The 26,897-nt window shown below is 43.2% G+C and overlaps 1 long non-coding RNA gene across 1 annotated transcript; it reads right to left on the minus strand.

Annotated features, from left to right (window-relative positions):
- Positions 1-17,362: 17,362 nt before the first annotated feature.
- On the minus strand, positions 17,363-26,416 carry LOC127591928 (uncharacterized). The gene is made up of 2 exons (XR_007960022.1): positions 25,984-26,416; positions 17,363-17,570 (listed from the first exon to the last, which is right to left on the minus strand). It is a non-coding gene; the product is annotated as an uncharacterized LOC127591928 (long non-coding RNA).
- Between the last annotated feature and the right edge of the window lie 481 nt (positions 26,417-26,897).

The raw sequence follows: 26,897 nt of genomic DNA on the forward strand, positions 1-26,897 counted from the left end.
TTATAGTGGATTCTTTTTCAGGATCGCCAGAAGCCTATCCATGCAACACTGAAACAGCGAACACTGTGATTAAACACTTGATCAATCATTACATTCCAACTCATGGGTTCCCAAAGAAAATCAGGTCCGATAACGGAACTCAGTTAAAAAACAAACATCTACAAGAACTAGAAAAGGCCATGGGTTTAAAACACTCTTTTGGTTCAGTGTACCACCCACAGTCCCAAGGTCAAGTTGAAAGAATGAACAGGAACTTCAAAGAAAAATTAGCAAAAGCATTAGCATCACCTAAGCTAAATTGGGTACAGGCTCTCCCAAATGAATGTAAGGATGTCACAAAATTTAGCCAAAGGGTGGACACCATTTGAATGTCATACCAACAGACCTGTCATGTTCCTGTCCTTGGCCTGGCCAGAAGTGGCAGACTGAGCAGACTTTCTGGCTGCACATCTGCTGCCAATCTTTCAATTAAGGAACTGTGTATTTAAGGACCAACAATCTGAGTATTGTTTATGCCTTGAAGCTTCCTTGCCCACAGACTCTTTACTATTGATCTCGTTGTGTTTCGCTTTTGAACTTTCTGTCCCATTTATTGCATAAGTATGGCTTTGTGTTGTGATTTGGCTTTTTCTTGCGTTTAGTTGATTCAATGTTTTTTCGTTTGTATTCTTGGTTCTTGTTTTCCTCTCTTGCCTTTTGTGCAAGCGCTTTTTGTTATTCGTTTTTGTGCTCCCTGGTCCTTGTTTTGACCAGCACCTTATGTTAGTACTTTGTTGGTGCGAATTTTGTACATTAAATATTTTTTGCTTCGGAGACCTTGTCTGGCGTCTACACTTTTGGGTTCCAAAAATTGATTCGGTTAGTCCGAAACATGACAAGACCGTTTCCGGCATTAACAGCTCCACTGGAGGAATCGCATCTAAAATTGTCGTCACACTCAAAGTATCCACCGACGATGATCGGCAAGTATTTGATCGGTTTGTTGCTTGTGCAACTCGCACAAGAAAACTAATTTGTAGAAAACGAATTGACAAAATTAAAAAAATGGTTTGACAACAACAAATTATCTTTAAATTTAACAAAGACTAAGCTAGTTGTTTTTGGCACAAGGCCAATGAAAGACCAAATTAAAATAAAGATAAATTCAATTGAAATAGAATGAGTCTATGAATATAAGTTTCTTGGACTAGTAATAGATACCAAACTATCCTGGAAGCCACACATAGATAACATAAAAAGAAAAGTATCCAAAACTATCGGGATACTCCACAAAACGAAGGATGTGTTGAATAAGAGCTCTTTGTATTGTTGAGGAATGGGAGCTGTCAATTTGCTCTTGGCCCTTCCTTGGTTACAGATTCTTTTATCTCTCTATAAGGTGGAAGAAGACCCAACACCACATAGTCTTTTCTTCAGTTTATCACAACGCAACACGAATCGATTCGGGCTCCTGTGAGTCTCAGATTTCATCAGGAAGCCCCGAAGAAACACATTCATGAGATTATATAGAGACAATATGATAATGAGAGGCGGGGAGGTACGCCTCCCATGCAAATCCCGAAACAAAGAAAGTAACATGTCATCTGACCCGGTGTGGCCGGAGGAAGCCAGGAGCGGTGAGGTGAGACCAGACCACCACTACCCCCCATTTGGTGCGATGGCAGGAACAAAGATACCGGAGATAACAGCTCCTCTAAAACATGTCCCGCGCAGGGGGGCCCCAGAAGTGGTGGGGGCCGAGGGCACTAAAGTTGATTGTAATAACTTTGAGCAGTATATACCTTCAACCGCATTTGTACATTGTTTCTTTCAGTGTCTGAACAAACACAACCAACAGGAAGGAACAACACCATAACCAAGTAAAAAGCAGAAATAAGGAAGATCAAGCAAAGTTCGATTTTGATATGATGACAAAGTATAGACCACTGCTGCTGGTCACAGATCTTGAGATTAGGGTTCCTCTTTGAGGGCACTTGAGAGCCTTCAGGGACTTTTATGAGGAAGGGGAGGCAATAAAAACCCTTGGGGGGCTGTTAATTAACCAAAGGGAAATGGGCTCTAAACTTCACAGTACATTCTTTGTTTTAACTACTTCATGCAGATTCTCAAGAGAGAGACTAGTGTCAATAGTTCTCATACCAAGATGAAATTCAACAATGTTCTACTACTACTTCTAGCGGAATAAGTCCTTAACAATCCCTCTCTTGATCACAATTAATATTGTGATCACAAAACTTCAGTGTCAAACTCCGTCGTCAAAGCGGAACAACCAATTCTGTCTTGTGCAAAGCATCATCAAACAAACTACAGCCAGAAATAACAGTCTCAGTGAAGCCTGACATCAGTGCCCACATTAGTAGAGAAATAGAGACCAAAATAACCAGTATAATCAGAAAGATATGTTATTAGTTCTGGGCCCCCTGAGAACTTTGTCTTGGTTTCACGTCCAGTCGTCCTTCTGAATGTCACTTTGAAGTTGGAGACGCTTCTTGGGGCTGACGCATTCCTTCTCGGTAGACAGCGTGATGGGTCCTTTCTGTCACTCTGCGTGGTCCCATTCATCTCGGCTGGTGCCACTTCCGCTGTAGGACCCCCAGATACACATGCTCGGGATACGTCTGTGGTCCCGGGGTGGTCACCCTGGAGTCTCGTCCGCTCCTGAAAATAGGAGACGAGAACACTCAATGACTCCTTGTCTGCTTCATGGGGAATCATTTGTTGAAGAGCGCCCAGGTCCATGGATTGCCATGGAGCGGGGAACTCCTGGTCACGTCCCATCTTAAAAGGTGTGAGACCCGTGGTGGACTTAACGGTGGACCTCATGGTGAAAGCGCAAGTGGTAGTGCCTCATCCCAATCCGATTTCTCTCAGGTCATCACCATCTGAGTTTTTGATATAAGCCTCTGATACGTTGGTTCGAGCTTACCTTGAATTGCAGATAAAAAACCCCATGCCTCCCGAATTGGAGTCTTCAATTTAGTTGCCAACAGGACTGGACGTCCATCAATTTCATGCCGATACAAACCAGTCTCATCCTTGGCCACCCGGTTAGTTCTTCTCCTCCGGGATACCCTCTCTTGGTCTGAAATAAGGTTGTTAGTTTGGAAAACATACAATTTCCCATTTTTGATTCCACTTCCATCACTAAAGATCAAGTCATCTTCTACTGTCTCTTTAGTCATCTAGTCTGCTTTGTCATTTTTTTCATTTTGTCTTTTACGTGGGAAAGTCCTTCTAATATGTGCCCTGCATTTAATAACTACTTCTTTTGGTTTTAGCAGAGCCTCTCTAAGTTTTTTGTTTCTTTGTTTTTTCTTCACTATGTTGAATCGATGTTCCTGTGGCAGTTTTTGAAATTTTTTATTGTAAACATTTGCCTCATGCTGCCGCATATCTGATGCATGCTGAATATTTTTGTTCAATTGGGTCCAATTGCCTGCTGACGTATGTCAAAATTCATCAAAATTAGTCTTTTACTTCCCTGTTGCTCACGTTCCTGCCATTCACGTTCCCCTCTCTTTTCTGAAAAAGAACTACAGAAACAGAACCTTCTTTTACAGAAACATCTAAATAAATCAGCTAGACCAGGCTGCACAAAAGAAACCGGCATCGCTGTACCTTCTGATGTGTTCAGTCTCCCCAAAAATATAAAGGCAGTGCGCATTGTAATTTTCACATGCGATAGTTTGAAACCGCAAAAAGCCAAACGTCAAAGGAGCCACCTTGCGGCTTCCAAACAGCAAATCTTAGATGATGCATCGATAAGAACATTACCATGCCGAATATGTACAACGCCATCCATAGGTCGGAAAGAGTAGATTAGGTGTTTAAGCACTTGAATAAAAATTCCAGAAGACAAAATCGAATACGTGGGGCAACCGAGTGTAGTAAAATTTAACTCCAAGGTGAGAGAATGAGAAAATTCCCTATACGATTCTGAAAGTGGTATATGGAAAAAACCTTAGCTAAATCGATTACAAAAAAGGTGTATGAATGAGAATTTTTGGATATTTGAGTAGACGGCAAAAAGTATGAGCGGCGCGGCCATGTCAGGCCTAGATACCAGTCAATGAGATGAGATCCTCTGACAGGTCCACTCTGGCTGCCACACCCTTCAGGACCTACAATAATTGAGGAGGAGGGAACATTAAATAAAATGCCTTGTGTTTCACCCAACCAGGCCATGCGATAAATTTCAATCTCTAGATTGTCAAAAGCATTGTGCAGTGGGAAGGACCGATCAGCGGATGGTAAGGTCATATGGAGGAAGTCTAAGGAGACCAAAGCCGATACTGTTGGAAGACAGAGTTCAGTGTGGGTCATCGGCTGACTTTAGCAATAGTCAGTCTTGTATCAGCCTGCATTGGGAGCGAGCGTAGTCCAGCATGTTCAAGTTCATGACAGTCTTTCAGTGAGGCCAGCAGTGATCCCTATCGTTGGGGATTCGGGTACCCATGGAGCAGATGGGTATTGTCCATTTGGAGGTGCCGTATCCTGTCATTGTTGTTGGTTTTGCGGAGGAGGAGTCAGAGCTTGTTGATCATAGCCTGATTGATGAACAGGTGGGTGCCGGCGGTGCGGGCATTTCCTTGTCCAATGATTCACATCACCACAAATGAAACAGCCAGCTTGGCTCCCGTGACTTCCTCGTCCACGCCCACCTTCCCGTCTCAGACCTCCCCCCAGCCATGCGTCTCGGCCCTGCCTTGTGGGCAGGCCGTAATGTTGAGGTGTGGCTTGGAGCTGCGGTGTGGGTGTGATCAGCCGTGGTGGAGCCTGTTGAGAGACACTGATTGACATTTGATTAGATCTCCCAAGTTTCTCTTTTTTGCATGCATTACTGGAGGCTCTCTTAGCCTCTTGTACTTGTGGATTCAAAAAGTTGTTCTGTAGCTCGGATGTTTTCTCAGTCTCTTCCTCGGCTCTCATTCGAGATTGCTGCACATAATATAGGAAATGAGTTCGCCAATTCACGTCATCTGAAGTGGGGAGAGTTAGTCATCATTTTCTGCACATCAGACGGACAACCCCACAGCACTGCTTGCCTGAACAAAGCCTGATTCAATGGATGACTATTGGGGTCCTGTCCTGTGACAGTCACCCAAGCATCCATACAATTAACCAAATAAGTCATTGGGTGTACCTCAGATAGCAATTCAAACGCCAGTTGTTGTGAAGGACCCAATGTTGTTGGATAAATGGAACTCAGCGCGTCTGATTTTCTATCATTCAACCTGGTCAATTTGCAAGAGACTATTCCCTCTAAAAGGTCCATAATCTCTTTGGGTAAATACTTACTCTTAAGCCAGTCTATCGCCCACAACTGTATGTCATAGTCAATTTTAGGCAAATCCAGCAATATTTGCCTCGTCAATTCAGTCTCCTTAGTTACAAAAGTGGTTGCATCCCAAACACTCATGCTCTCATTATCCTGTGTAATTTGCATACATTTTTCTACTTTTACCAATCGTTTATGAACCACCCTGGGCAGATCAGGGGGAAGCTCGGCACACAAGGGATTCAGGTGGGGGCCAGTCAAATGGCCAGTATGCCTTACCCCCCTTCCTGTAGGTTTGTGCTTACAGACTTGCCTGTGGAGCCTACACAATGATTAAAGTGCCCCTCTGTTAAGACGTTTATAAAATTATTTTTTTTTTAATTCACTCAATATCTGTAACCCTCACAACAGTGTCTGCGATTGTGATGAATATAGACACGTTTTCGTGTGTGTGGTGAGCTCAGGTCTCTCTGCCTGCAGATTGACCTTCCGCTCCAATTTCTTCTGCCTTGTCTATGTACAAGTGACCACTCGGCGCCTGTAATGAGGTCATAATTTTAGCGCTCGTCACCTCATGCGGTGAAGGAGGCATCCTCGCTGCCTTGTTTATCATAACTTTGTCGAGTCACTTTGGTTATATATTTTTTTCTTTTTCCAATGTCGAAGGCAGTGGTCAAACTGCCCATGAAATGCAATATATAGAAGAACCTCTACTTGTCAACTTGACCCTCTCTTGTCCCCGCGCATATCAACCACATCATATTATCATCTTAGAAACATCCACCGGCTCCGCTCTTTTCTCACTCCTCACATTCAAAGCCATCCATAACCTAGCCCCTCCATGCCTATCTGACCTCATCCACATTCCTACACTTGTCTGCTCTTTTCGTTCCTACTCCTCTCTTCTTTTCTCTGCCTCCCCTGCTCGTCTTGTCACCATGGGAAACAGAGCCTTCAGTCGATCTGCTCCCTAGCTCTGGAACACACTCCCCGCTGACCTTCGTAATACAGACTCATTAACACATTTTAAATTCCGCCTCAAAACACATCTGTTTGGACAAGCCTATTCACTCGGACCATAGAGCCATTATTCTTTCTGTTGTTGTATTTTTTTCTTATTTTATTTGATGTTGATCTTAACATTGTATTCGTGATTTTAACTGCTTGTTGTAAGGTGTCCTTGAGTTCATAGAAAGACCCCCACAAATAAAATGTATTATTATTATTATTATATTATTATTAAAGCTCAAATTGAATATACTTAGTTTTTTCTTTTTATATTTCAAACTATTGTCTTATTCTTACAATTTATTCTTAAGACCTTGTTTTCTCGCTTTACTTACCCCTCTGCGCAGTGCATTCGCCCTTTTCTCTCTCTGCGCAATGCATTCGCCTTCCTTTCTTTCCTACTTACCACCAGACGGTATTTCAACCGTTTTCTTGCCTTCAGGCGTTCCGTCCATCTTACAGTTCACCATGTTTTTATCATACTCACCGTCCAATATACTCCCTTATGGACCGTGTGACGTCACGTAATTCTCCAATTGTAACAATGGAGCTGTCCCTAACTTGCCCTAAATATACAGCTGTTTACTCAGACCGCGATCTCCATTCGTCAGTCCTACAATTTATCAGCATCCAGAATAATACAAATTACCTGGACCTGCCTCAGCAATTAACCACTAATTTTTTAAATGCCTACGAACTCAGACCGCGATCTCCATTCGTGAGTCCTACAATTTATCAGCATCCAGAATAATAAAAATTACCTGGACCTGCCTCGGCAATTAACCACTAATTTTTTAAATGCCTACGAACTCAGACCGCGATCTCCATTCGTCAGTCCTACAATTTATCAGCATCCAGAATAATAAAAATTACCTGGACCTGCCTCAGCAATTAACCACTAATTTTTTAAATGCCTACAAACTCAGTATGGTCTCTGCTCAGCTGTCTACTCAGACCGCGATCTCCAGTCGTCAGTCCTACAATTTATCAGCATCCAGAATAATAAAAATTACCTGGACCTGCCTCAGCAATTAACCACTAATTTTTTTAATTGCCTACAAACTCATTATCAATTTGTTATTTGCCACCTACAAGACCCAATCACTATACTTGGTTCAACACATTCAGGTTCAGAGCAGTTTGATTTGATCGGTCCTTATTGGACATAAGCCGAATCTTGACACTTTGCCCGTAATAACAGGAACAGGTGTGTCTTACCTGGTTATAGTGGAGCACTCCTTGGTTACTGCCTGAGTCTGAAGGTCCTGAAACCGGTGTCGGTCTTTTTCCAGAGAGATCCTGTTCGTGACACCATTTGTTGAGGAATGGGAGCTGTCAATTTGCTCTTGGCCCTTCCTTGGTATACATTATATTACTCATTATTACTACCATATCTGACCTACTGTGTAGAAATATGGGGAAAAGCCTGTAAAACGAACACACTCCCTGTTTTAAAATTACAAAAAAAAGCAATCAGAATAATCAACAGGTCGAAATGTATAGAACCCACAAATCCAATATTCATCAAATTAAACACAATGAAATTCTACGACCTGGTTGACTACAAAATTACTCAATGTATAAAGCACATAACAACCTCCTTTGTCAAAATATCCATCAGCTTTTTGAAATTAGAGAGAGCTGGTATCATCTAAGGGGCACTAATCAATACAAAAAATCCAGAACAAGAACAAACATTAAGCAAAGGTGTGTATCAGTAATTGGTGTCAATCTATGGAATAAGCTTGAAACGGATCTGAAAATGAGCAAATCGTTGGAGGAGTTCAAAAACAAATTCAAAAGATTAGTGCAAAATAACTACATGAATCTGAATTAAAATAGATACATTTGATATACTTATAAAATATAGTAATATAACTGTTTGTTCTTGTTTTGGATTTTGATCAACTTAACAATTGTATTCAAGGAATGCTAATTATAATGAATATCAGAAAATCGAAATACAAAAGAAGAAAGAATAACAATATATATACAAACCAGAAGGTGTAGAAATAGAATAGCATAGTATACACAAGGGTAAAAATATTTAATATGTAGTTTTTCATTTCTTTGTTTTGAAAAATGAACAATCAGTTACATAATAAGGGGTAGGACTAGATAAGTTTTTTACTTCCTCCTACTCCTTTGAGCATATAACTGCGATGTGTTTTTTTTTCTCTTTTAACTATTTCTAATTTTCCTTTTATAATTTTGTTTGACCTTTGTCAACCTGTTATTGCGTGTACTATATATGCTCAATAAAACAAACAAACAAACAAACAAACAAAACAAACAAGCATCCACCAAGCAAGAAACTCCCTGCTCGTCGAACGAACGCTGCCCCACTCCCAAAGCTACCACTCATACCACCTTGGCATACGGTGGAATGGTCTCCTCCTCAACCTCCACCAGAGAGGGCATCCGCTTGCATATGATAGGAAACACCCAAATAACTTTTGAATTTGACGCACTTGGGCGCCGAAGTCTAATTATTATCTGTCTTATGCTAAATGGTCATATTATTCAACTGTGGCATACACCGGTCAAGATTGGCAAATTTCTTGTTCCGCCCACCCTTTTCCTTCAGAATGCGGAAGGCTAGCTGACAGTATGACTATGGTGAGAGTAGGAGCTTTAGGTACTGACAATGCACGGTTAGCTCTGACGGTTGACTGTAGGGAAATTAACATCACTAAATTACTGACCTACACACAGTCATTCTCTGGATCAGACATAATGTATATCTATCGAAATTGTTTGAATCTCTTGTTGACACCATATGCAGGCTCAGTTACATGGTATCCCATTCGCATTTGCCAAACCTTTTCAAAGACAGCGCCAAAACACCGACCAGGAATGGTTCTAACAGACCAAAAGCCTAATGTTAGAGCACAATATACGGCAGACTTTACCCTAGAAGACACATTTAGTACAGCGACAGGAGTGATTGACCTAAACTCCAATTCATGGATGGAGCGAGCTGTAGCAGCTTGTGAGGCGTACAACGGCACTGACTGCTTAGTGTGTATGGTGCCCAGACCAATTATGTATCTAGTGACCCCACCAATAGATGACGACCGAGGAGCCTCATGTATTTTACCTGTTATGTCACAAGATGTTCCCCCCCAGTCATGCCAGAAATGGGACGCGATCCACCCATTATCACCCGCCAGTGCACACACACCGACATTTAATGCCAGACACATTCAGCTCAACAGCACTTGTTTTCAGAAGGTTAGTTCTACAAGGGCGAGACACAGGGATGTAGGCCAGATACATCTTTGTATGTGCAGATCGGTTGTGACCACGAGCGACTCAGATGGCTCCGACCAACTGACGAAAGGCCGAGCAGACGTGTGGTGGTACTGCGGCAACGCCAGACTGTTCAACGTCCTCCCAGTAGCCTGGACCGACTATTTACCCCATTTTGGTTGTTCCCCTTACATCGCATAAAGACATTTCTGTTCCATCACCTAGCATTCTTAGCGCGTTCGCAGAGAATTGAACACCCCTCATCCCTTCAAATTCTCCAATATATATCGACGCCATAGGAATTCCACGGGGAGTTCCCGACGAGTACAAATTGGCAGATCAAGTAGCAGCGGGTTTCGAAAACATTCCCATTATCGCTGCAATATTCCCGATAACTCGGAACAAAAATGGGGATAGGATAAATTACCTACACTACAACCAACAACGACTCACAAATTTTACCAGGGATGGATTTGAGGCAGTGCATGCCCAATTGGCAGCCACCTCCCTGATGACAATGCAAACACATATCGCGGTAGACATGTTACTGACAAAAGAGGGAGGCCTCTGCGCAATGTTCGCGGAGTAGTGTTGTACAGTGACTCCTAACAACATTGCACCCGATGGCTCCCTCAACTGAACTCTCCAAAACTTGTGCGCCTTGAGATGAAGTCACACTCGGGAGTAGACACTTCTTTCTGGGACTATTGGATGAGAAAAGACAGATCCTTCGTGACATCAGTTTTGATTTCCATAGCTGTATTTACATCGTTGCTTACGTTGTGCGGATGCTGTTGCATTCCGTGCCTTAGAGGCCTTTGCCAACGCCTTATCAACACTGCGATAGAGAAGAGGGAGCTCGCCTCTCCTCCCGCGTACACCGTGATGCTTGTGGAGGAGGTTAGAGCAGTTGACGAAGACCCAGCAGGAGCCTTTGTCTAGAGTGTTGGGATCTGCTATGCAAAATATTTTATAATCGATTATTTTTGCATGACATTGTTTTTTGAATTTTTATATCACCGCCATTTTTGCATGCTGGAATTACACATTAGTATTTTTGGCGTTTGCATTTATTTTATTATCACATTTCATATCGTTTTGAATCACCAATGTATTTGCTGTTTACATAATGTTTTCAGATGCATTTATGGGTTTTCGGACTCTTACGAGTCCGAGAGAGGGATTGAGGTTATCATTTATATATGTTACAAGCTTAGCTTAAATCTATGTATCATAAACAGGACTTTGACTATAAGCCTCACTTTGTGCCTTGCAATATGACCGCCAGTTGAACGTTATGAGGTGACCTTAATTTGAACTGTCTTGGCAACAGAAAATACTATTAACACCTTTCGTAAACATAGACCACACAAGTACATAAGTGCGTCTGGTAGCTAGACTGCGGTTTCGCACTTGCAGCTGTTTTCCATCCAGATCATTAAGAGAACTTCTGAGCAAGGAAAAAGCATCTATCATCATATTTTATAAGAACATCAGGAACACCGTAGCATAAAAATGATTAAAAGAAATGAAAATAAAACAAGAACATTTCAACCATCCTCCCAGGGAAGGACAAGAAACCAAGGACATCCAAACCGTCATACCGAAACAGAAAGGGTGATGACCATAACAGGAAAAGATGATACCCATAAGGAGATACGCCCCGCTTTGAACGTATAAAACTCGTCTAGGAACTTTGTCGTGAGCGCATTTGTGTCTTGACCATAACACTTGTTTGTTTCACACTTGTGCCCTGAACGTTCAGTAAAACATCTTGCAAGAACTTCTCCATTTCCAGCCTCTGATTGTCGCACATCAACTCAGCCCGAATCAAACGAACACGCGCAGGACCTGGGGGAAGTGGAGGACGGTGAAGGGATCCCGCCGTGTCCACAAAAACACGCTTCCCACTGCTTGATCGCCTCCAACACACATTCAGTCATTTAGGCTTTAGGAGGTCAACCTGAATTAAATACATGTTGAAATGTGTGCATAAGTCATTTGGTTAAGGCGAGACACTCAATTTCAGTTTTATTGGTTTAAATGGATTTGCAGGCCAAGCTGAGCACGTTTTCTGAGTTTGAATGTATCTTCTAGGAATGAGTTGTGTGATCAAATTAATGGCCATTTAGGCTTTAGGAGGTCAACCTGAACTAAATAGATGTTGAAATGTGTGCATAAGTCCTTTGGTTTAGGGCTGACACTAAATTTCAGTTTTTATTGCTCTGAATGCATTTTCAGTTCGAGCTGAGCACGTTTTCTGTGTTTGAATGTATCTTCATAGGAATGAGGTATGTGATCAAATTAATGGTCATTTAGGCTTCAGGAGGTCAACCTGAACTAAATACACGTTGAAATGTGTGCATATGTCCTTTGGTTTAGGCCTGACACTCAATTTCAGTTTTTATTGCTCTAAATTCATTTTCACGCAGAGCTGAGCATGTTTTCTTAGTTTGAATGTATCTTCATAGGAATTAGTTGTGTGATCAAATTCATGGTCATTTAGGCTTCAGGAGGTCAATCTGACCTAAGTACATGTTGAAATGTGTGCATAAGTCCTTTGGTTTAGGCATGACACTCAATTTCAGTTTTTATTGCTCTCAATGCATTTTCAGGGCAAGCTGAGCACGTTTTCCGAGTTCGAATGTATCTTCATAGGAATGAGTTGTGTGATCAAATAAATGGTAATTTAGGCTTCAGGAGGTCAACCTGAACTAAATACACGTTGAAATGTGTGCATAAGTCCTTTGTTTTAGCTGTGACACTCAATTTCAGTTTTTATTGCTCTAAATCCATCTTCCTCAACTGGCGGACCGCGATCCACGACCGGACCACCGACCTCCTCTGTCCGGACCGCCGACCTCCTCTGTCCGGACCCTCGCCAAATTGTATAAAATAATAATTTATAAATTGATTTTTAAGTTATACATTTTAGATTTTTGGACTATAATCTGCGCATTACCGTGATCGCTTGTTAAAATTATACGGTTTATTATTTGCGTGCACCAACAGATGTATTGCAGCAGCGCGACTGTGTGTGTATAATGTTTGACAAACTGGATACCCTGGCTGAGCAGGGCATGTCGGCGATGACGTTGCGCTGATTGGCTCTTCTGAACTTAAGGTGTGCCCATACATAAGCGTCAGCATATACGATGCGCTGATTGGCTCCTCTGAACTTAAGGTGTACCCATACATAAGCGTCACGCATTTAAAATGGATGATTTTTTTTCCCAAATCTTTATTGAACAGGTCAGAATACATTTCTCAGCAAATAGAAAACAAAACGAACGTGCAACCAATACATACACATTACAAGCGTTTAAACAAAAAAGAAAAAAAAAGGAAGCCAGGGGATTTTTAGACAAAAATTTCAAATGAGCATGAGTCTTAACAGCTTTTTTGTTTTTGGAATCCGTAATAGAGCTCAGGTACTGCTTTGTTTCTGCTTCAAAAATTAAGAAAAGAAATTTTGAATTCCATCTGCATTTGTGGATAGATACTTAGTGAGAATGATTATTACATTTATAATGAAGGTTTGTTTCGTGTTTTTTTCCTTATTTTTGTAGAACCCAAATAGTACATTTTTCCAGTATAGCATAAAGTCAGAGTCAATATGTTCAATGATAAATCTGGATACAACTTTCCAACATGTGTTGGTATACTGGCATAGCCAGAACAAGGGAACCATTGTTTCAGGGTACATTCCACAAAATGAACTATCAACAGAGATATCTTTCTTGAACCTAAGAAGATAATGCTTGGTGGGATAGTATTTGTGTATCATTTTAAAGGAGATTTCCCTTACTTTATTAGTCAGGAGGTATTTGTATGGGAGAGACCAGATTTTTCCCCAGTGTAGATTATCAACAAAGCCAGACCAGTAGGCAATAATGTGTGGGATTGTTGAAATATCTTTTTGGAATAGGGATCGTATATTACGGTTGTTATTTCTGATTGATGTTGACGTAAAACAGGATTTGCCGATAGCAGTCATTTTGGGGTCCAGGGTTGGTGTGAAGGTTGTTCTATTCACCCCTTTCAAGAGGGTCCAGATTCCAGAAGGAATAGCATCCATGACTGGAGCAAATTCTTTTGGGGTGATTGGTAGATTAAATTTCTTTAAAAATTCAGACTAATTTAAAAGGAAACCTTGATTATTGATAAGTTGACTGACTAGGACTATTTTATTGATGAACCAATTATGGAGAAATAACGATCTATTCTTGTATAATATGTAACGATTATTCCAGATAAAGCATTTATTAGGGGAAAAATTATGTTTATATATCACGGACAAGGCCAAAGGTATTTGTTTGTGGAAATTGGATAAAGCCAAGGGAATTTTTCTATTTTGTAGTCACATAAAAGTACAAAGTTAAGACAACCAAGTTGAGAAAATATATAGTTAGGTATAAAGTTCCAGATCGATGAGGGATTACCCAAAAATTGTTTGAACCAATTGATTTTAAACGTATTATTGAGGGTAGAGAAGTCCAGGAGGTTCAATCCACCAGTTTTCTAGGTATTCATTACAACAGACCTTTTCACATAGTGAGTCTTGTTCCTCCACAAGAAGTCGGAAAGCATCTTATTGATATTCTTACAAATTTTCTCATTCACAGACAAAGAGATTGCTGCGTAAGTAAGGCGTGACAGTCCTTCCACTTTGGTTAGTAGCGTACGTCCTTTTAAAGAAAGATCTCTACCTACCCACTGGTTAAGCTTAGCTTTGTCATGATCCTGTTTTGATCTGGCCAGCAGGTGGCATTAGCGGACTTCGGCACGCACCTGCTGCCAATCTATAATTTTGTGAACCCTGTATTTAAGGTCTCTTCTGCATTGCACCTGTGTCGGAGTATTGTTTTCTGGTATTGCTATTCTCCCTGCTCATGGACTATTTGACTATTGACCTCGTCGTGTTGTGCGTTTTGCACTCTCGGTACACCTGCTTTTTGTAAGTACGCTTTTGGTTTTGTGATTTGGCTTTTGCTCGCGTGTATTTGGATACATTGTTTTCGTTTGTATTCGCGGTCTTTATTTTCTCCCTTGCCTTTTGTGCAAGCGCTTTTTGTTATTCGTTAATGTTCTCTCCGGTCCCTGTTTGACCAGCGCTTTATGTTACCTCTTTATCGGTGCGATTATAATCATTAAAACCTATTTTTGTTTCGGAGACCTTGTTTAGGTCAACGTTTTTGGGATCCAGACTTTACTCGGCTTGTCCGAGTCGTGACAAGCTTGGGTTTTGTTAATAATTGGGTCAAACTTTGCTGTACATTGCATGGCTTCATTTTTCATAACGGTAATCCCTAGATAGGTAACTTTTTCTTTAATTGGGATGTTGCAGATCAAAGTCTCATTCTGGTCATGGATAGGGAACAGTACGCATTTGTTGAGATTTAGGCAGAGACCAGAGGCCGTTTTAATCGCAGCAGAGACTTGACTGGAGTTCTTTAGGAATAAAGTAGTGTCATCCGCAAGCTGACTAATCAGGATTTCTCTGCCCGCTATAGATATCCCTTGGATGGCACTTCTTCTGATATGACAGGTGAGGAGTTGCGTACACAATAGAAAGAGAAATGGAGACGCCGGACAGCTTTGGCGCACTCCTCAATGTAGAGAGAATCTTGGAGAGGTGCCATTTCGCAGTTTGATGGAGCTATTGCCATTGGCATACATAGTCTTAACAATTTTACAAAAGAAATCACCAAATCCGAATTGCTCCATGTAGCAAAAATGAACTCATGTTCGACCGTGTCAAATGCCTGATAGAAGTCCAGAAATAGGAGGTAACTATTGTCAAGGCAGAGGAATGAGTAATCAATCAGATCTAGGACGAGCCTGATATTATTAGAAATGTGTCTTTTACTCATAAAACCGGATTGAACCTCATCAATAATTGGGTCGAGTACACCTTTGATTCTCCTAGCGATAATGGAAGCAAACACTTTATAGTCGTTATTTAATAGAGAAGTGGGTCTCCAGTTTTCAATGAAGGTATGATCTTGTTTCAGTTTTGGTATCAAAGTGTCACGTTGTGCCCGAAGCGACAGAGTAATCGCTTTGTGTGCAACTAATTGGAGATAAGTGGATCCCTGAAATAGCAGACACAGAAAGGAATTTTGTCACAAAAGATGAGATTTATTTTAACACAAAAATCCGCGTCTAAACGGACAACTGAAAACGCTGGTCAAAAAGAGGAACAGGAAATGATAACGAGGCAACAGAAAACGCTTGCGAAAAAACGGCAAGGAAAAAGTTCACTTAATTGAACGGTGTTTGTTGTTTTTTTTTTCTTCTTTCTACTTTCTACCTACATTCTTGCTGCTGGAGGCTGTAAATTTCCCCAGTGTGGGACAAATAAAGGATATCTTATCTTATCTTACTATAATCAAACACGAGAGGAATATATCGGAACGCAATAATAGACGATAGTCATTTAAGGTAGTATCTAAGCGAGAATGAATAGACGATAGCAATGGCACTGCGTGGAGTACTCCGGCAGTGAGTCGACTGCCGGAGCGCCTAAATATAGCAGGTGTAATCACCAACAAATGGGTGGCAGGTGTGGAGGCGGCAAGCAAGAACGCCTGCCACCTGCTGTCAAATACGGAACGTGACACAAAGTAATCAATCCCTGTGTTAAAGAAGGGGGAAGACAACCTTTCTCGATGCTTTCTACAAAATTTTCAAGGAGAAACGGAGGCAAGTCTTTTACAAAGGTTTTATAAAACTCTGCTGTGAGGCCATCAACTCCAGGTGATTTGTTCGCTTTGAGGTGTTCGATATCAAAAATAATAATAATAATACATCTTATTTGTGGGCGCCTTTCTAGAAACTGAAGGACACCTTACAAAAAGCAGTTAAAATCACGAATACAATGTTAAAAACAACATCAAATAAGATAAGAAAAAATACAACAAAAATAAATCAATAAAAATAATGGCTTTATGGTCCGAGTGAACAGATGTGTTTTGAGGCTGGATTTTAACCCTCGTAGTCCAACGCTTGCGATAAATGTAAAATTATGTCTTTGAATCAAAAGTAAAGGCATTCGGAAAAACACGAGAGAGCTGAAACGTATGGGGGGGGTTCTAAAATGGCCCTAATTTCATGACGTCACCGGCTGATAATTCTCAAGGCATTGCAGCAATAATAAAAACGGTTTTGATTGCATAATCTTCACAATTCACTTATTTTGCACCATAGAGACCCATTACCATCCAATACAGCAGATCAAGTCCAGAATATGTCCTTTACTGTGTGTGGGAAAGTTGACAAACTGTTGAAAACCAAAACTGTCCAGACATGAGGTAAAGTCTTTGGTGAGTGAGTTATTGATATTGTCCATGTGTTTATTAAAATCTCCTAAGAGAATCACATTTGGTGATAGTGTATACAGATGAGTGAGGAGGTTAGTAATGTCAGTGATAAAATTCTTGTTTGGTTTTGGTGGACGGTAAATAGTGGCAATCAGTGTGGGAGTTGATCCAGAGAGCTGTATAACTGTAGTTTCAAAAGATAAAAAAGCAGGCACAATTTCCAATCCTCGCGCAGAATCATCGTGAGGCCGCCTCCCCTCCCAGTCGTGCGAGGCACAGCGTGATGATCCACGTCACACTTGGAACTTCTTCCTCGTGCATACAATTGATACCGTTCCCAGTTTTCCAAACCAAACGCCTCAGTGTCTAGTTTGCATGATGTTTTCGAGAAGGCAGTCACCGTCACTACGCTTCCTCTGATCACCTCAGGAACGTTGCGTTCGCACACCACTATAGGTTGATTACAAGTGATGTTCACCAAGTTCGCCGAGAGGGCACCGTATCGTTCTATCTTGAAGATGGGTCCCTTCCTGCATGTTTGGCCCTCTGTCATCCCCCAGGAGGGCTGAACCATGGCACCAACGGCAAGGAGGCAGATGACCCAGCAGACGACACCTCCAGTGTCGCGGCGCCCAATGAGGTCCATGGTCTCTTCCGGTTTTAGCAGGTCTCCCGATCAGCAACTCCCACCAAGGCATTAATTCTCCAAGCTGTAACAAATTTGGTTAAACACTAAATAACAAGAAAAAAACATGATTAGTTCTCTCGCATATAGCATTTGTTTATGGGTACATTTACCCACTTTTCTTCTCCTTGGTATAGGACGCTGACCGTTGCGTCAGTTCCCTGGGCTATAATTTCCGCAGCCCTGGGAGGTCCGTTCGGTTGTTTTACCCAAACTTTGGCTCCTGGTTTATCTGTTGATCCAAACCCTCCATCACCTCGACTAGTTTGAAGTACAGGTTTGGGAATTTCCTGTACTGAAGTCATATTGCATGGTTTGATGACCATTCATTCATTCATTCATTTTCCTAACCGCTTGATCCACACTAGGGTCGCGGGGGGTGCTGGAGCCTATCCCAGCTGTCTCCGGGCAGTAGGCGGGAGACACCCTGAATCGGTTGCCAGCCAATCGCAGGGCACACAGAGACGGACAACCATTCGCACTCACACTCACACCTAGGGACAATTTAGAGTGTTCAATCAGCCTGCCATGCATATTTTTGGAATGTGGGAGGAAACCGGAGCACCCGGAGAAAACCCACGCAGGCCCGGGGAGAACATGCAAACTCCACACAGGGAGGCCGGAGCTGGAATCGGACCCGGTACCTCTGCACTGTGAAGCCGACGTGCTAACCACTGGACTACCGGGCCGCCGGTTTGATGACCAATTGTGCTATTTTAGCTCCTTTTTCCAAAACCAAGGGTTGGTCTGAGAGTAGTTTGCACACTACTCCCAGTTCTCCTTGATAGTCTGCATCTATCACTCCTGCCTGGATGGTCAGGCCTTTCAGTGACAGGCCACTCCGAGGAAGGATGTGACCGTAAGTGCCTTTCGGGCACTGCAGACCCAACCCTGTTTTAATTTCATGAGGGAGGAGTGTTACAGGTGCCAAAGTTCGCAAGTCAAGTCCGGCAGAGCCAGGCGTGGCTCTGACGGGAATTTCAGCCTCTGGGTCAATTTTCCACATTTTAATACTTTCTGTGACCATTACAGGTTCTTGATTTGAAATCATTCGAATCAAAGGAGTCACTCCTGACCCCACAGGTCGGTTGTCCAATTGTCCCACGGACAATTCCAAATAGTCCCTCCATTTGTTCAAAGTTCGATCTGAAGCGTTTTTCCAAAGCGTTTCTTTCAGCAAGCCGTTCATTCTTTCAATCAATCCGGCTGCTTGTGGGTGGTATGGAATATGGTAAATCCATTCCACATGATTTTCTTTTGTCCATTCTTTCACCACATTCCCAGTGAAATGCGTTCCATTGTCTGATTGAATTTGGAGAGGTGTTCCATAGTATCCTTTGATCAAATTTAGACATTTGAGAGTACTTTTCTGATTAGCCAGTTTGCAGGGGTGTACCACCAGCACTCCAGAGAACATGTCCACTGCAGTGCAGGCATATCGACATCCCCGGGAAAGTGGCATTGGTCCAACGAAATCGATTTGCCAAATTTGTCCTGAACTCTTTCCTCTATGCTGTTGTCCCTGCATATGTTGTGGAACACCTCGTTTTTTATGCTGGCATTCCTCGCAATCCATGATTGCTGTTTTCACGTCGTCTAATTTTAAATCAATTCCGCGATCACGCGCCCATTAAATGGTTCCCTGAATTCCCCAATGTCCGGCCTTATAGTGTGCCCACCTTGCAAGGCCCGGACTTGATTCTCTTTTGTTTGTCATGATTTTTACCAGTGCGTCAGCTGCTTGATTGTACAATGCTTCCGCGTCTGTTCTATTGGTGTGTGCATCGACATGTGATACAGTAATGGGAATTTCTTTTGCTTTCTCCCAAATCTGTGCCCACAGGTCTTTCCCCCACACCTCCTTATTATGTATCATCCAATTGGTAGCATGCCATGTAGGCATCCAAGTCAACAATCCCTGAACCACTGACCATGAATCAGAATACAGGTGAACTCCCATGGGTCCACTCTGCATTATTACCATGTGTACAGCTTTCATTTCTGCCCACAGACTGCTTTTTCCTTCTCCCATTTCTTCTATGGATTGTCCCACATGGGGATTGAATGCTCCTGCTTTCCATTTCCGTTTTCCGGCATGATACTGACAAGAGCCGTCAGTAAACCAAACATTTTGTTTTTCGTCATCTGTCAACTCATCCCACCTCCTTCTGGCTTTCACCGGCGATTCCTCCAGAGGTTTCACCTCAAAAGGAACTTCATCCTGTTCCGGGACTTCCGCAACCTGTTCGTGTAGGATTGACACACCTTTCAACCCTGCTTTCACTCGCTCTGAAATGTACCATTTCCATTTAATGACGCTAGCTTCCTGTGCTGTTCCTATCCTATGAGTGGTAGGATTGCTCATTACCCATGTCAATAAAGGAATGTGAGTCCTCATCATTACTTCATGACCGGCCGTCTGTGCCTCAGTCTCCACCAAGGCCCAATAACAGGCAAGCAGTTTTTTTTCAAAGGGAGTGTATTTCACTCCGGCGTCTGTTAATTTCCTGGACCAGAATCCCAAAGGTTTTCTGGTTCTGTTCTGCATTTGCCACAGACTCCAATTAGCATAGTCATTCAGGGCTGACACCTGTAATTCTACAGGGCCCGATTGCATTTTTCCCAAAGAGACGGCCTGTTGAATGGCCTCTTTAGCTAGTTCGAAGGATGCCTGTTATTCAGGTCCCCACTCAAAATTCAAAATTTTCTTTCTTTCGAGTGCATTTGTACAAAGGCTGGAGGATTTGTCCCAAATGAGGAATGTGGTGTCTCCAAAATCCAAACTAGCCGATGTATTTTTGGGCATCCTTTTTGTTATGAGGGACTGGGAAGTTCGCCACTTTTTCTTTAGCTTTTTCGGTGATTTCTCTTTCACCTTTATTCCAAATCACACCCAGAAATTTGACAGTCTGGGCAGGTCCTTGAATTTTTGCCGGGTTGATTTCCCACCCGTGTTCTTTCATGTGTTCCACAATTTTGTTCAACCACTCTTTCACTTCTCGTTCTGAGTTTCCTTGCACCATGATGTCATCGATGTAATGTGACACCAACAAGTGTCTGGGTACCGGCAGTTCCGCCAAGTGTTCAGCTACAATCCTGTGGCATATGGTCGGACTGTGCAAATACCCCTGAGGTAGACGAGTAAAAATATACTGTCTCCCTTCCCACGTGAAAGCAAACTGCTCCATTCTGTTCTCAGGAATCGGTATGGTGAAGAAGGCGTTAGCCAAATCAATCACTCCATACCACGTTCCACTGTGATGCTGCACCCTTTCGATGATGCTGACAGCATCTGGTACAGCAGAAGTCAAGGCTGGTGTAATTTTGTTCAATCGTCGGTAATCAACGGTCATTTGCCATGTATTGTCTGATTTCCTTACCGGCCACAAGGGGTTGTTCCACTTTGTGGTCACCGGCTTCAGCACACCTGCTTCCAAATATTCTTTGATGGTAGCAGTGATCTCTTCTTGCCCACCCCCCCCCCCCCCCCCCCCACGGAATTCGATATTGTTTAAGGGAGACTGTTTCTGTGGCTTCAGGTATGGGAAATGGTTATGGTTGGTTATGGTTATGGTTTTTACCTTTCCTACCAAAATCGTTCGTATCTCAGTTTCTGTTACTGTTCCGAATTGGAATTTTCCCATTTTCAAATGCAAAGTCATTCCAGCCAGAATGTTCATTCCAACTATCCACTATGGGATAGGTGTCACAATGACCTCAAATTTTTGTATCGGCATCTTTCCGATTTTCAATGGGAGGACAACTGCTTTTCCTTTCACCACTTGTCCTCCCAATCCCCTTAAAGGAATTATTTTCACCCTTCATTTTGTCAGGGTTTCCATGAATCAATGAGGCCTCCGCTCCTGTGTCAACCTGTGCCATCACTTGTTCCAATAAATTTCAAGTTGAACGTGGGGTCGGATATCCCCTACAGACCAACGGTGGACGATTTGACTCTGGCTGGTTGACTGAGTTTGGCCTTCATCCTAGCTGAGGAGATTAAAAGTACGTGATTTCCTGTCCTTATTCTTTCCCGTGTTTTTAGGCTTTGCTCGCCCCTTTACTGCCTCTACATAGCTGGGACCACTGATATCTACCAGCATGTCTTCATCTGAATCTGTACTTTCTTCTTCATCCTCTTCCTCTCTGGAGGTTTCAAGGGGAGGGGCTGTTGGTCGCACTCCCGGCGATGCCATCTCTTTTAAGAGAATCGCTAGTTGTGCAATGTCCGATTTTCTTTCATTTTTGTTGGTTCCCATACTCAAACAACTGACTTTCAATCCGCGTTGTTTACATTTCGCGGCTAGGGCACTAGTGGGTAGCCCGTCAATTTCGTCTGCCGGGACTCCCTCTGCTATCAGTGCCCTCCACATTTCTCGTCGGTTCCCTCCCCCTTCAGAAGTCGCCAATTCCATTAGGCGCGTTTTAACATCACTGAAACTGTTCTCAGCTGCTCCTAGCAAGATGGTGAGTACTGCTGATCTGTAATGAGAAGGAGCATCTCTAATCATCGCATCCCGCACCACTTTTGGTATGGGCAAATCATCAATAAAAGCATGGCCTGCTCGTGAAATTGCCTCGCGGGTGCACAATCTTCCCATGCGATGTATCGGATCGCGCATAGTCGACCATTGGCCTTTGAGGCCAGTCATGCCAAGTGGGATACACCGCCTGCGCATCCATTGCATACAGGGTAAACAGTGTCATTCGGTCTGCGCCTCGCAATTCTCGGCCCAATGCTCGATATTCAGTGTTCAAGCGTGAGTCATTGTTAAGACCACCGAAGCGCAAATAATCCCCTGCATCAAGCCCTACAGAGACTGCCCCTTCCTCATACATTCGCCTTATCCAGGCGTCGGTGGGCTCTCCTTGTTTCTGTCTGTATTTTGCTGTTAAGTGAGCGATTTCTTCTTGTGAGAAATTCTCCATTGTTATGGTTGTTCGTGGCGGTGGCTGTGGTTGTTCTATCATTTGCATGACGGGGTTTCCGTCCCCGTCAACCACCACCACATTATTCCGATCTCTTTCTTCCTGATAAATAGGAGGAATAACCTGCCTTTCTTCCCGTCTGCGGGTGATAGGTTGTATTTTTACATGGTTCAAATTTGGATACAGCTGCTGAGGTTTCATCTCGCCATCTCCCCACAAGTCTCCGCTCCACCCTTCTGGTTCACAACTCTCGGGCAACTCCATGAAAAGAGAGAGTAAAAGAGCGGACCTGTTTCGGGTGAGCTTGGCGTGGTTTTTTGTTACCTTTTTCTCGTACTTACTGAGAAATGTAAGAAACTGATTTTTCTAACATTCTTTGCGTTTTTTCTCTGTCTGATTCAAGCGTTTTAATTTTTTCCTCCAATTCAGTTATCTTTTTATCTTTTAATAACTCTGAAGCACATTCTTTATCCAAAGCCTTTTATCTTTCTTTCCAAGCTTCAGCACAAATCCACAACAGCTCACGAATCCCCTTCAGCGGGGCTTTCTCTTTTATCTCCGCCTTGCTGAGTATATCCTTAATCAGCGGTGGAGAAGCCGAAGGAAATGCTCCCATCCACGGCCGTCCCCCGTACCGTCTAAGGAGTTTCCCTATTTCCCTAAACTCATTGCTTTCCCATCCGGAAACGCAATCCTCCTTAGGAGACTCTTCCTCTCCTTTCACAGTTTTTCTAACAAAACAACAAGCCATTTCTGAATGTATTCTCCAGTGATCCTGCTGACAACGCCAAAAATGTTTTGAAACACTTCTGATACTCAATTTGAATGAATATCAAGTTTTATAAAGGATCGTCGGAGATAGGCACTGTTAGAAGAATCTATGAGCAAAATTGTATCAGAGGTATCGGCCGTTTGGGCGGACGGCCTTTTTTCTTGAGTAATCACGTCAAAGCAAGGGGGGCGAAGGCTAGATTCAATCACAGAGTGGGAATAAACAAATTGGGAACAAATAGTTGTTGAATACCAAAAGACAGTTTGGGAACAGCTGTCGCGCCCAGGTGGACATTAGTCATCAGCCAAGTCTGTGACTTGTGTATTCGGGTAGATCAGATCACTACCTAGGGGCCGGACCGGGGGGCGCGGTATGCTAATCTCTGGGGCAAAGTCTTTCTTGTATTTTGCAATAAAAGTTCGAACCGGCGGAGAGAGAGCCGAGTGTGATCGCGGAGCGACAACCGTCGTTCGCTCTCAAAGGTCCGCTCCCGCCGATATTGAAGACAATTTTCCTGTGTGCCGAGTCGTTTCTTTAACTTTGTCCGAGAAAATCTCTGACAGAAACTTGGCGTTGTCGGCAGGATGATGTGCTTGTTCGAACGGATTTGAGTTTTTTTGTTGGACTCTCCGATTTCCTCCGGTGGACGATCCGTGGCTGATCGCGCGTTTTGCGCCTCCGAAGCCAACCAAACCTCGTGGAGACTTTTCCTGGAGGAGCCAGCCCCGCACCGGACACCGTGAGGAGCGAGCAAGCGCCATCATCCAACGAACCTGGGTTCAACTCGGCATCTGTACAATTGTCTGAAAAATAAGGTCAGTCGGCGTGGTGGAGAAGCCGTTGCGTAGTCGGTTATCTCCACTGAATGACGGAATTAGACGAGTTAATGCCGAAAAGGAGTAGGCTAGCTCGAGTACCGTTTCGTGGTTAGCGGTACGGGGGAAAATAGATTCCCGGGACACAGAGCCCAAGCGCATCTGTGAGAGCATTGGCTCATTTAGATACCGTTTCTCGCTAAGCGTAAACGGTGAGGAAGCTTTGTCTTCCTGCGGAGGTTGACCACCTCGGCGTGTGTTTGCATCTAACGTTGTATGCGTATATTGCGCGTATCGGTTTTGTGTTAGTGCGTGAGTGTGATTGGTGATCACGCTATTGTGGTAACGTAACCCATATAAACACCGGCGCAGGCCATTTTTGTTTCGAATAACAACCCAGAACTAGATCGCGATTTTTGGTAAAATACCCGTAACATGTCTGGTGGTTGCTCGGCAACAACCTGGCTATGCCGAAGTACTTTGGCTGCTGGTGATGGGCGCTTCCACCTTGGCTCACATGAAAAGACTATCTGATCAGAAAGAGATGCATCGGCACAATGACCTGCCAGGATGTTCTGCTCCACAGACTTGCCAGGTCCAAATTGGAGACTGGTCTTCTTCAAGGTGCTGAAAAAAGACTTCTCTGGGACAGTGAACGCTGGAATGGCCCCTTTCAAGTGATTGCAGCAACAAAAACTGCGGTCAAGGGCAAAGGACGCAACGGCTGGATCCACCAGTCGCAGTGCAAGCTCCTTTGGTTCAAGGTTGAGGAGCCTAGCGACGCCAGTCCCAGGAAGGAAAATCAGCACCCAAACACCAGTGCGCGGACCTTGCGCGCCACCGAAAGACCACAGGAAGGAAGTCACGTGTTGCCTGTGCATCATCAGCATCATCATCAACATCATCGACCTAGGTGGGGTCACCGTGGGCACACAGGCCCACGAATGGAGTAACTTGCCTCATGGGATTCGACGCTGGGAGGCAGGAGGCGACAAACTGACAGCACGATGATTGGTTTACTAGAACCTTATGTAAGCCCATATGACGACTTCACAGAAAGGCATTGCAGATGTGAATGTTTGATGTTTTGGGTTGGCTTACTCTGATGTTTAGATTAGATTTCGATTTTCATTTAATGTATAGCCATTGCCCGGGAAGGGTTTTCTGTCCTGATCTTGTTACACCACCTTCCCCTCAGGACAGTTTTTCCTCCCACTCGTGCAATTGCATATCAATGTCACCTGGGCGTTTGACAAAACTTTAATTATGATACAGAGGTGGGAATGTTAGAAGAATCTATGAGCAAAATTGTATCATGTTTAAAGTTTCGGTTAATTTTGGCATGTCTGGACATGCTCAGCGCAGAGGTGTCGGCCGTTTGGGCGGACGGCCTTTTTTCTTGAGTAATCACGTCAAAGCAACGGGGGCGAAGGCTAGATTCAATCACAGAGTGGGAATAAACAAATTGGGAACAAATAGTTGTTGAATACCAAAAGACAGTTTGGGAACAGCTGTCGCGCCCAGGTGGACATTAGTCATCAGCCAAGTCTGTGACTTGTGTATTCGGGTAGATCAGATCACTACCTAGGGGCCGGACCGGGGGGCGCGGTATGCTAATCTCTGGGGCAAAGTCTTTCTTGTATTTTGCAATAAAAGTTCGAACCGGCGGAGAGGGAGCCGAGTGTGATCGCGGAGCAAATACCGTCGTTCGCTCTCAGAGGTCCGCTCCCGCCGATATTGAAGACTATTTTCCTGTGTGCCGAGTCGTTTCTTTAACTTTGTCCGAGAAAATCTCTGACAGGCACTCAGAAATAACGACAAGACACTTCTTGCTACCAACAATAGGCACTTTATTGGTCCCATACAGAAATGATAACACAGTTCAAACAAGTTGTATGAAGCTAAAGATGATATACTCTTACCGTATGCCTGTAGGATGGAGAGCCAACATCCTCAGCAGAGTGAGCTTCGATACTCGCTGGGCGTCCGTACGCTACCCACAGCAGACTCTACTGAGGAGCATCGCTCCCCTCCTTTTATCCTCTAAAGTGTGTGCATCGGGGAGGGGTGAGTGGCCATTCGCATCTCTCCCTACGCCACACTGTTTGTTGTGTAACCAAGTGGCATTGATCACAATCAAGTTTCGACAATTCAAGCAAAGCAGACTATGAAGTCGTCAAAGCAGGCTCAAGAGTTTATCTCTGAAGTCGTCAAAGCAGGCTCAAGAGTCCATCTCTGAAGTCGCTTAGGCAAACAAGTTACCAAGTCATGCAATCATCTCAAAGCAGGTTCAAGAGTTTTTCACTGAGAAGATATACATTGATTAAAGAAAACATCACAAAATATCTTAATGTACCACCGTGACACTCAATTTGAGTTTTTATTGCTTTAACTGCATTTTCAGGCCGAGCTGAGCATGTTTTATGAGATTGAATGTATCTTCATAGGAATGAGTGGTGTGTGTGGTCAAATTATTGCTTATTTAGGCTTCAGGATGTCATCCTGAACTAAATTCATGTTGAAATGTGCGCATATTTCCTTTGGTTTAGGCGTGACACTGATTTTGAGTTTTTATTGCTTTCAATGCATTTTCAGGCCGAGCTGAGCACGTTTTCTGAGTTTGTATGTATCTTAATAGTAATGAGTTGTGTGATCTCTCACTTGTGTGAGGTGGTGGTGGACCCCAAAAACGCAGGCAGGAAGGATGAGCAGGGTGTACTTGACAAATTGTATTTAAAACAAAGAAAACTAAATCCAAAACAAACGAAGTCCGAAGTATCAAACAAAAACCATGACTAAAGCTAAAACATAACAATGAACTAAACATGACTGAAAC

This window comes from Hippocampus zosterae, chromosome 19 (assembly GCF_025434085.1).
Source record: "Hippocampus zosterae strain Florida chromosome 19, ASM2543408v3, whole genome shotgun sequence".
In the NCBI taxonomy this organism is placed as follows: domain Eukaryota; kingdom Metazoa; phylum Chordata; class Actinopteri; order Syngnathiformes; family Syngnathidae; genus Hippocampus; species Hippocampus zosterae.